The sequence below is a fragment of the Acinonyx jubatus genome, chromosome B1, assembly GCF_027475565.1.
Source record: "Acinonyx jubatus isolate Ajub_Pintada_27869175 chromosome B1, VMU_Ajub_asm_v1.0, whole genome shotgun sequence".
NCBI lineage: Eukaryota > Metazoa > Chordata > Mammalia > Carnivora > Felidae > Acinonyx > Acinonyx jubatus.
Genome location: NC_069382.1, coordinates 78,277,275 through 78,289,288, shown reverse-complemented (window position 1 = coordinate 78,289,288; position 12,014 = coordinate 78,277,275). Strand labels below are relative to the sequence as shown.

Here is a 12,014-nt window from a genome sequence, read left to right as displayed (position 1 = left end):
AAGTCTTTTAATCATCAGAACAACCTAGGAAGTAGGTGCTTTAATCATCCCCACTTTACAGATGAGGAAATTAAGGCACAGCAGGATTAAATGACCTGTCCAAGGCAACAGAGCCAGCAATTACAGGAATGTAATTTGATTCCAGGTCATCTGTCTTCAGAGTCCATGCTAGAAATCTAACTGCTGTACAAAACCACCTTAGTCTATGGACCCTCAGCCTTCTCAAAGAATTAGAATTCAGTAAAACACAAGTAAAATCACACGGAACAATAAATACTCCTGGATTGATTTAAAGGCTTTGGTGGATCTACAGTCCCTCTGGCTCCTCCATAAGAATGCTAGTCCTCATCACAAAGTACTAAACCAGGTAGGTCACAATAAGATTAGGCTGTGTCTGCATTAGGACTCACAGGCAACAGATGAGGTCCATGATCAAAATTCAAGCCGTTCCAGACTTTAGAAGCTGCATTTTAAATTTCCTTTCTTGTACTGATTTATTGCATTGCTTTTTTGCCACTCTCAAAATTATGACACTGCAGCAGAAGGAAAATGCTAGGATTCTCCGGGTTTTTGGTGGCCTGGACATCAAATACATAGATATATACACATATATGCTTATTCTATAAATGCTTATTGAGCACCCACTATGTGCTAGGGATTTGCTTGATGCTGTTGGGGATGGAAAGATAAATGACAAGCCACTGCAATCAAGATTTTAAAAAGATGTAAAAATAACTGATAACACAATGACGTAAGTGATTCTAAATGAGAGGCACGGAGCCATGGGTCTTGTGAATCCTGTAATTCTCTGGGGGCCAGAACTAGTCTACAACTTGACCACAATGGATTAAAAGCATTTTTGGAACACATAATTCACTGACTCACAAAAAACACACACTAGATCTTAGCTTAAAATTCACCAAGCAACCACAGTACTGTAGAGAGGTACAAAGGATGCAAACAAGAGAATGCAATTATGTGGAGGAAGCAAGATCAAGAAGAAGCACCCAGGAAGAACAATTAAAACATGCTTATTAACTCCACCATTAAACCATGGCTCTGACATCCTTCCAGTACACAAGGGGTTTGATATCAGATTCAGGTTAAAGTTTCTCCTGACTTCATTTTAATCAACAGTATCTTATAAAACTTGTCTAGAATGCCCCTTAGTTTTTTACCCACTCCTGAACAAACCACACATTCCCCCTCACCAGAACTGTTATTAAAGACTGCTAGCCACGCAGGCCCCTCTCTCTACCTACTCCTTGTCTCAGGCCCTTTCATCACTCTGTAAATGCCATCTGCTTCTGTGGCAGGGAAGGTCCCACAAAGATTACTCACATTAGGTTAAAAGACTCACGAGACTTCACAGAGCATGCTGTCCTAAAGCATAAAATAAAGGCAAAAGTTATGGTGCACTGAGAGAAAGTGCATGTCAGCATGGGAACCTGAACAGCCTTCCAGGCAAAATTCTCCGGGATTATTCTTATTTGCTGAAGTAGTTGCTTGCTTGGTCTCTGGATTAAACCGCTAAAATTTTACTATGTATCTTGGCTTTCCAAGACCTGCAGGCAGAAATTCACAGTAGGGTCTTTTATGCCCCCAGGTCATATTAACCAAGCCAGGCCAACTGGTTCCATCAGGTGAAATCTACTGAAAAACAATCTGGCCTAAGGTTTCACCAGGGGAGTTTTGGACTATAAACAGAACGTCATAAATCATTAGTAAGCTGGTGCGCTTGCCCATTAACCTTAAATTGGCCAAGAGTCAAAGCTAAACATCCAGCCATCCATGGAAATAGCATAGGGCTGCTTCAGTCCAGCTGTAAAATAACTTTACAACAGAGGGGCTCTGGTTGCAAGCAAACAAACTGATTTTGATTAACTTAAGCAAAGAGGAATTTACTTGGAGGAATCTCACGAGAGGCAAGAGAACTGTTTTTGAGCACAGATATTTAACAAGGTGGTTCCCAGGCAAGGAGGCAGGAATGACAAGATGTTTCCAGGACCTGATGGATTTCCCACCAATTTTCCTGTCCTTTAGCTCATTTCAGAATTCAACTGTATGGGGAAGGGGAGATTTCAATAGCTAAAGGTGCACCTGCCTCCCTGTCTAGGGAAGGTTTGGACTCCTGATAGCAGTTGAACTACACTAGGTGAAAGGTAATTCCTGAGAAGAAAATTGACTGTTATCAGAAAGGCAAAATGCATTCCGGGTTATCAAAGCCCAACCAATGTTCACCACCTTTGTAAGTGAAAAGTTTCAGGCAATTCAAGTAAAGTACCTTATGTCTAAGACAACAGCATAAATTCACTTGTTTATGAAAACAGTATTTTCCTCTTCCTATGTTACACCCTCCATCCACCAACACTCACACACATCTATTTTCATTTTAGAAAAAAGTATATACTGGCTGGTATGAAAGAAAAAAATAGCTGATGGTTTTAAAATAGTTTTTCCTGCTATAAAATTGATATATGCTGGGGCATCTGGGTGGCTCAGTCGATTGAGCATCAGGCTCTTGATTTCAGCTCAGGTCATGATCTCATGTTTGTGAGATCAAGCCCTGCATTGGGCTCTGCACTGACAGCATGGATCCTGCTTGGGATTCTCTCTCTCTCCCTCTCTCTCTCTCCCTCCCCTGGTCTCTCTCTCTCTTTCTCTCTCTCTCAAGATAAATAAATAAACTTTAAAGAAAAAAACTTATACATGCCCATTAGAGAATATTTGAAAGTGAAGAAAATGTTAAGGAAAACAGTTAAAATTACTTATAATCTTACCACATAGAGGTAGATTCCTACAAACATTTTGTTACATTTCCTTCCAGGTTTTATGTTGTTATTACAGTTTTTTCTATACATTTGAATGTATAAACATTCATCTATGACTATATCATTATATAATTTGGACCATGTAGTTTCTTCAGGGTTTTGTTGGTTTTTTTGCCTCCTTTTTTTTTTAACTTTGTTTCAACAAACATTTTTAAATCATTACATTTTATTCAGATTTATGATTTTCCCCCTCTATATGCACATGTATTTTTTAAACATTTCTATTTCTGGTGGCTTTTCAAGAGCCACGTAGGATAACTGTAGCTAAAAAAACTGTGAAGAGAAAAATCAACTCTATGACCTAAAGTAACCCTGTAAGAGGGTGCCCGTAATGGGAAGTGGTTGGAAATCAGCCCCGGAGCTTGCCAGGAAGAGGCAAAGAGGGCACAAGCTAGAAGAAATCAAATGATTTAGCAAGAGCAGGGGTTACAAAAAATAGCACAGAGTCAAGGAACTGCCCAGCCAGCCACTTCTGAGAAAGAAAACACTATTAATAACAAAACTCGAGGTTCTGGCATCAATTTAACTCATATCTTAGTCCTCTCCCACCTTCAGGACTCAGTCTCCCACCCACTGACAACTGCTGTATTTGCTGGTGTCTCCATACCCTTCCCGACCCACTAAGGACCTAATTACAACCATGGAAGGTCAGCACATGCACGTGCACTGGGAGACACACATGCACAGAGGGGTTTTCTGAGAACTAAACTGGTGAAGACAGTATGAGGCACCATCATGAGAACCAGTGCTACTCTCCTCCTGGCTCCCTAGTCAGGGCTGTGCCTCATCCAGAGACAGGAGCATGTGTGAAAACTGAAGAACTGGTGTTTCCCTTTCTTCCTTCTTTTCTTTTTGCCATTCCTTTCTTTCTTTTCTTTCTCTTTCTTTCTTCCTTCCTCCCTCCCTCTCTCTCTTTCCTTCCTTCCTCTTTCTTTTCTTTCCCTTTCTTCCTTCCTTCTTCCCTCCCTCTCTCCTTCCTTCCTCTCTTTTTCTTTCCCTTTCTTCCTTCCTTCTTCCCTCCCTCTCTCCTTCCTTCCTTCCTTCCTCTTTCTTTCTTTTCTTTCTTTTCTTTTTCTTTCTTCCTTCCTCCCTCCCTCTCCTTCCTTCCTTCCTCTCTCTCTCTTTTTCTTGCTTTCTTTCCTCTTTCTTTCTTTCTCCACAATAAAGTGATAACAGGAATATTTTTTCCTCTTCTGGAAATTACTGAGCTCCTTCTGTTGGTTAACAAGGTTAATACTAAGCCTAAACATGAATTAGGCTTCATACAATATGATACATAAGCAGAGCCATCTCGCACCAAACCCACATTATCAATGTGTAATGTCTAGATCCTGGGGGGTAAACTCCTGGTAGGTAACAGCACAGAAGGATCCCAAATTTATTCACACTACAATCATATGTAAAGAAACTACAGATTTCCACTTCCCCCTTTAATTGAGTCTCTTTTTCATAGATCTCTGGAGGGGACCTTAGTCAACCTTGGTCTGGCACAATACCTAAAACTACCCGTTAAGTAAATGCCTTATCTTTTCAGGTCAAGGTCAGTCTCAAATGTCACTCTAGATCATCTCTGGTTTTATTAGCAAGGAATGTGGCCTACATGATCATATGGTGACAGAGGGCACAGGTGGTCCATGGAACCAGGTGGCATCCTCTACATCTTCATGGACTGTTAGGTATAGTGACTTACTCAGGCTGGATGTAAACACTGAGTTGTGAGGACTTCATCTCTGGGCTTCTTGCGGCATCTTCTATGGGAAAACTGTATTGTTTTCAGGCTTCACATTTAGGATTCTGTGGAGCCAGTCCATGTTCCAGGCTTCAGTTTGCCTTTCACATGTGCTACAGAACCATCAGAGTTTCTGCCTCACCTTCCTCTGCCCTTGGCTGGGCTTTCTGCTCTGCTGTGGGGTCATCACCTTGACCCTTGGCCCACTGGAGCTCCACTGGCTACTGGCCTGCGGGGCTTTCTACAGATTGAATGTTTGTGATCCCCCAAACCACCTCCAAAATTCATATGCCAAAATCCTAACTCCCAAGATGATGAAGTTAGGACGTGAGGCCTCTGGAGTTCCTTAGATCATGAAGGTGGAACCCTCATGAATGAGTTCAGTGCCTTTATAAAAGAGGCTCCAGAGGGATCCCTCACCCCTTCCTCAGTCTTGAGCTCCCCACAGCCTGGCTTACAAAGAGAAGTTAGGAAAATCAGCTTTGAGATTCATGCCTCTCTATGCCATTGGTTTGTTGTTTATTTTATTTTGAGAGAGAAAGAGCACAAGCAGAGGAGCAACAGAGTGAGAAGGAGAGAGAGAGAGAGAGAGAGAGAGAGAGAGAATCCCAAGCAGGCTCATGCTGCCAGCACAGAGCCCAATGCAGGGCTCGAATCCACGAACCATGAGATCATGACCTGAGCTGAAGTCAAGAGTCAGTGATTAACCAACCAACTAAGCCACCAAGGCACCCCTCTAGGCCACTGGTTCTTAGTGAAGGTAGAATGGCCCACTAGAAGGCAGTTGGGAAAACTGTGGGGTTATTTATGTTGTCACAAAAATCGGGGAGGTGAGTTACTGGCATTTAGTAGAATGAGGTCAAGGATGATCATCATCCTGTAACAAAGGAGGCAGTCCCATAGCGAAAAATCATTCTGTCCAAAGTGTGTACAGGGGGAAAATGTGTTTATAATTTTCTGAGCTTAAAACCTAATTCCAACCACGTCTCTGCATGGTTTAAATATAAACTATATATTTAATTTATATAAACCAACATCAAATTACCAGTAATGCAACTTAACACCTAAGTGAGGAGAGATCATTCTTTGCCTTGTTTGAAATATTACAAAGAGTTTGTCACTATTTCAAAAAGTCGCCAAGAGCAGTACTACTCACGGCACGTAAGTCATGCTGCTACGTGGCTCTGCATGGTTAGCTGTCACCCCAGGGCGGTCGTGGAGGCACAGCATCCAGGGTGCAGTAGTAGCCAAGCTGCATATGAAATGCATTGTTAAGTCTGATTCTTTTTCCTATTTCTCCCTGCTGGTTCAATTGGAGCTCTACACTGCTGTCGGAAGAATGGAGAAGATAGCTTATGTTAGCTTAAAATTTAATTTTAAGATAATAAAGAGGGAATAAAAATATTTGTCATCTAAAGAGGCTGGAATCAGATAAAGTTAAGCGCCACTGCTCTTGGCATCCCCACCCTCCCTTTTCGTATCGAGCACTTACTATGTGTCAGATGCTAAATGTTTTCCAGACTTGCTCTCCTTTACTTTTCTCAACTATCCCGTGAGGCAAACATTATCATCCTTGTTCTACAGATGATGGAACTGAAGCCTAGAGAATCTAAGTAAACCAGAAGGTGGAAAAGCTCAGATTCAAATTCAAGTCTGACCACAAGGCCTGGCATCTTAACCATTTCACATATTCAATATAAAGAAAATGAAAAAAGACCATCTTTTGTAAATTTTACTGACAATTACATTTCTATTTACATAGTTTAATAACCTGTCCTTTGAAAATATTTATGAGGCAATTAAAAGGAGCAGCAACCAAGAACTAGAGTCTTCTGTTTTAACAAACCTTCTGTGGAATCCTTTATGAACTGTGATACCAAATTACCTTACTTACTATATCCCTGTGCTCTGATAACCTCCTGCAGGTTTTATGTGGGAAAAATACTAATCCTTACAATGTAAGTTATCAGCTAACAATTTTATAATGCGATAGAAGAGAGACTTTCATCCAAGAAACCCAAAGTACTTTAGCAGCACTGGTCCTCTATGAAAACCAGTCCTACCTGCTAATGACAAAGAAAGAAAATGAGTGCTTATCCACCCATGCTGTCCCCTGACAGAAGACTCAGATCATGGAGCACCTAAAAAGTACTCATCCAGTTTCAGAGAAGGGTTTTGGTCAGAAGCTGTCTTGTACCTAGGTTGACAGAGAACCTTGGCTGATAAAAAAGGACAAGGCTGATTGCTTTTCATCAAGCGCCTGCTATCTACTCATCACTTTAGTTATGTTATTTCTCTAAAACCCCATGACAACCTATGTGTCAGGTGTCATAACCCTCATTGTACAGATAAAAAGATAAGGGCTCTTACGAAGTTGTAAGTGGCCCAAGCATCCAATTAACAGAGTGTACCAGCTGGGATTTGAGCCCAGCTATGTGCCATTATGATTGCTTTTACTCAACCTCAAGTATGGGGGGATCTTGAACCCCACCACAATTACTATGTCATAGAGGAGCTTTAGAGTGGGTGGGGGAGGCTTTGGATTAAACCTCCAGTTAAGTTTTTAGACACCTCAGAAGTCTAATTTCTAGGGAATGTCCCCAATTGTGTTCAACAGACTAGAATGTAGCTGGAATCCAAGAAGTTGACATGCCACTTCGGTGGTGGGAAAGTTTCTTGCAAAATCCATCAGTAACAGGAAAGCTTGAGTATGCTCTTTAATAAAATGCAAAATGATGGGGCAGGAAATTCCCAGAACTGTTTCCCTACCTTCCACCATTGTTTTTATTTTTGGTGTTGCTGTTAGGTTGTTCCCATTTCTTAGAAAACCCATGTCACTGCTGAGAAACTCTTCTTCAAAAGCAGCTATGACTTTCATATTCTCATCACCTTCTTCATTTGTTCTGAGACAGAGCCTTACAGTTAAACTGAAAATAAAAAAGGTAAATATAAAGGCAGCAGCCACTGGGTGTCACTGATTTACCACTTGAATATACCTTGTCCCACATTTCTATCGCAGGAGAAAACCTGGTCTTTTCAGTGGAATATTTTGAAACCCTTCATGTTCTTGAGTGCTCAAGATAAATATAGAAGAGTTTGAAATAGAAGAGTCTTATGACACTGAAAAGACATTGTTCTCTGTTGTAAACTATTCATAACTATAATAATAGTCCCATTTTAGAGATGGATACAGTGAAACAGAGCAAGCTAACATCAAGGATGGCAGAGAACACATTCCTGAACTTTATATTTTAAACTGAGACCTCAATGGTTTATTTTAAGATACTTCTCTAAAGCCAGGGACACAGAACCTATTACCTTTTCCTTGTCCCCACCTCCCAATTCTATACCTAAGAAGAGAAAAAAGAAATCATTTCAGAACATCTGAACATCTGGGGATTGAGATTATGTTCCAAGCTCCTACAAATGGTGTCAGAAGTTATATAATTTATCAGCTATCTATTCTGAGCCTGGGACATTCATAGCGCTATCTCATTTAATGCTCACCACAAAACAGCTCAGAGGTTGTCCTTACCCCCAAATGAAAAAAACTAGAGATCAGAGAGGGTAAACAACTTGTGTAAGATCACAAAGGAAGCAAGATAAAGATTTCAGATTTAAACCCCCATTTTTGGTCCCCCATGCCATGCTCATTCTGCCATCCTGGGCCATATCTCTTTAGAAATGCTATCTTTACTTTGGACATATCCCTTTCAAAACCACCTAATATGGTTCCACACCTTTGGTTGACCAAGTAGTAGATGATAAAGACATTACAGACAAGACAACGGTATGTTTTGTGTTTTAGGATTATTTCCCAGATAATTGCTGAGGGGATCACTTATAGTCCCTCACTGCACAAAAATTACAAATCCCCCCCCTCCCCAAACTCCTCAAGGTGATGTTCTGGCCTGGGATTTAGTTTCTCCAGATACTCCGCTGTCTAAGCAAGCTATTAGCTCTTTCTATAGTGGATGTGTTCCTGCTCTCATTTTTGGCTTAACAATACCCATCCATCTGGGTAATCCTTCTTTAGGTTAAAGAGTGGTAGAGAGCTTTGGGGTTGTTTATCTTCCAAATAGGTAGAGCAACAGCCCAGCAAAGCTATAAGCTCATAAGCTTCCTGATTCTTCCTTGCCAAAACAATTAAGCTCAGAGCCAGAGGCTTTCTCTGGGGGAGATAAGATAGTATGTCCACATCACCATTAACTCCTGCCAAGTTCCTGCTCTGCAAAGAAGCCAGCTTTCTAGTTGGTGGCCTTCTGATGCCTCACCTCCCTGAATCACACCTCAATTGTGGATTTTCCCTTCCTTTAACCCAAAGTCAAAACACCATGACTTCTTTGCTTTCCACTTTCTCACCCCAAATCCTTGGGTTTCTTTTCAGACCTGGTTATGGTGGCAACTTTTCTACTGACCCCATATAATCTGGCAAATAATCTCATCACTTTGTATTTTAAAAAAGAATGTTTCTAAAGTAACACTCTTGTTTTCCTTTCCAATCTTCGTTTTAAGGAAGCAGTAATATTTTTCTTGTACTCAGCAATTCCCAGGTGTCTGGGGGATAAAAGGAACCTTTTCTTCCTTTCTTCTCCCCCTGGTGATTGCTTTTTCTCCTACTCCTTTCACCCCAATCTGCTGGATAACAACATCAAAATACACCTGGAAAACACACACAACTCAAGCTCCAACTCTTGATGACCACTTACGAAACAGAGATGAAGTAACTGTACAAAATATGCCATCTAGTTGAAACTTGATTCTCTTTTCTTTATTAAAAATAATATTCTTTATATCTTAAGATATCTTAAGATATATCTTATATCTTTACCTAAACTTTATCTTAAAACTTAGACTTACAGTAAAAAATGCAAATAATATGTATTTTTAATGACGGGCCTCTCTGCTGCCCACAGGAACCTGGTTGTTGGCTGGAGTACAGGTATGAATGATCAAGAAGTGTGGGGAAGGAGTTGTACATACTTATATTACACGCTAGGGCATCTGTGCACAGACAGAGAAAGATTTGGCCTCTTTTTGCCCTAAATTTTTAATATTAGCATCTCCCATCTTGTTCCGCTTTCAAGTCAGCTGGCCTTGTAGAAGTATCAGTAAGGCTCTGTATAAGCTGGCCCCACCACCACCATCCCCAAATCTTCCCTCGGTTAACCTCTGCAGAGCACTATCCTCACTCCAGACTTAGATGCCTTATACTGTGCATCACTTCATTCATCCTACACACATATGCTAAGTGACCAGTCTATTCTAGGCCCTGACTTCACATTTTTACTTCTGGGTAATGCGCCCCACCCCCTCTTCAGTCTTCTAATGGCACTACTGGTGAAGGAAGTGGTTCAAAGTCACATAACCAAGAATGGGCAGAGGAAAGATTCAGAGCAAAAGTGGAAGCTGTGAACCAACACATGGTGCCAGCTCTGGGGTCTATTACACTTAAATCAGGAAGCCTTTTCCTCTCCCATTCCCGTTCTTTCCTTTCTTCACCTAATAGTTCTCCTGAAAGACAAAATCAATTGAAAATAAAACAGAATGAAGTACCTTAAGCTAGTGGATGGTTAAAACGAGGAGGCATTAATACAGATGAGTGCTTTGCTTTCTTAAAATCAATGAATACTACATACAATCTGACATGCAGTCATCTCTGCATTTATATCTCCATGATATCCCCTTCCTTTGCCATTGTATGTCAGCCATCCATCATTACAAAGATCAGCATAATTATCCAGGGAAAGAAAGCCATTTTAGGAAAATATGTTCATTTGGAGAACATGCCTCCTGAACACAGGTAGTGGGTCTCATTCCCTTTCTGGGATCAGGGCAGGATGAGAGCACGAGGGGAAATAACTGAACCTTCGTTTTTGGCAAGGTCTGTCATCAAAATTCTCTCACTTTCATAATCCACATGAACAATTGATTTATTTTTCACTGTTGGCATAATTATACTTGTAAGCATGTTGGTAGTGTGTAGGAAGACCAACAACACATTCCACGTATTCCTGTATTACCATCTGGACCGTCTTTGGCTGACCCTAGTTGTAGGCACACAGCCCTCACTGTGCCTCCATCAGGCACACAGCCTAGAGACACTCTAAGGAATTTTCCTCCAGAACGACCACAGTCAGTCAACACAACCAGAGCTACCTGTCCCTGATGGGGACAGGTCTACGCCTCTGGGAAACCAGGAACAAGCCACCTGCTCAGAGACTCCAAGGCAGAAGCATCTAGCAGACACAATCTCAGATTAACACCCCCCTCACCAGCTCTCAAGCTGACTTAGACACCTGGGTATTTCCCTTGAGGGGGTGCAACGTTCCTGAAGGTAGTGCAATACAAGGACAATGTGTGCAGCAGACGGAGCAAGCTCTCCTATTCCTTCCCCCTGCTCCAAAAATGCAGTATATTGTCCTCCATAGAGGACGTGTCATATACTAAACTGACAAGAAAAGATACTACACTTGATCTTAGCCAAAAGGCTGAGAAGCGATCCACAGCAACAACTGAAAAGGTGAAAGTTTTCCAAAGCTGTGGGCGCAATAAGGCACTGTCTGCAGAGAAAGAATTCCAACCTCTGCCTACATAAAGAGAATTAATGAAAATCAGAGTATGTACTTTAAGGAACATATTAGGAAGCTTTGGCCGAGGTGAAGAGTGTTCTCTGTCTCCTTATCACAGTGTTACGGCCATTGTCTCATTTTCTGACAAATTGTAAGGGAACATTTCCCACTGACAGTACACACTGCCCTCTGAGAGTAACTTGTGTCCTCAGGATGCCGTAAATGTGACAGGGGAATCCAGATGTTCAGTCCGTGGGAGGTTCATATCAGAACATAGCCATCTCAGCACAGACACCTCACTGTCTCATCGAGGTGCTGGGCATGAGGCCAGAACAAGCGAGACAGGTGAAGGCCCCACCAGGCAATCCCCACCACGTGGGTCTCCTATCTTGCATCCTTAACCCCGCTGAAGAGTTTCACAGGCCAGCAAATTCATCCCCACCCACCAGACCTCCCCTTCCAGCATCACTTCTGCTCAGGGAGCAGGGAGGTTGCAGAGGTAGTTGGTCCTTGTTGATCCTTAAAATAAGGACCGTGGTCACTAGTGAGAACGGAGCCATGCACAGCATCTCCCGCTAACTTGCCTCCATTCCTCCTGACTTGAGCTTGCCTTGCTAGCCAGAAACCCCTCAACCCCTGCTGACCGAACAGGACTTTTCATCTCCCTAAAGCATGGAGCTTAAAGAATTAGTTGTAATTTCACCAATCAGAGGAATGATATAGAGGTGTCATCAACTAGCAAACCACACATGTGCCCTGACACAACAGTAAGACCACCTTTATGCTGCCAGTGCAATTGGCTCCTGGCATATACTCAGGTAATTATGCCCAGAACTCCAAAGAAATATGTAAAATAAATGATTTCTTTTAACCTGCCATCAA

At 41.7% G+C, this 12,014-nt stretch overlaps 1 protein-coding gene and 1 non-coding gene across 5 annotated transcripts in view; both read right to left on the bottom strand.

The window, feature by feature from the left end:
* TTC29 (tetratricopeptide repeat domain 29) overlaps positions 1-12,014 on the bottom strand; it is a 658,543-nt gene that overhangs the window by 417,721 nt on the left and 228,808 nt on the right. The window contains exon 1 of one of the 4 annotated variants that reach the window (XM_053216895.1): positions 1,342-1,655. The exons of the other annotated variants lie outside the window; for them this stretch is intronic. The gene's annotated coding sequence lies outside the window, so the exon portion shown is untranslated. Of the gene's footprint in view, positions 1-1,341; positions 1,656-12,014 lie in introns of those variants that run through there. 4 annotated transcript variants of the gene reach the window in all.
* On the bottom strand, positions 10,876-11,063 carry LOC113603115 (U2 spliceosomal RNA). The gene has a single exon (XR_003424669.1). It is a non-coding gene; the product is annotated as a U2 spliceosomal RNA (small nuclear RNA).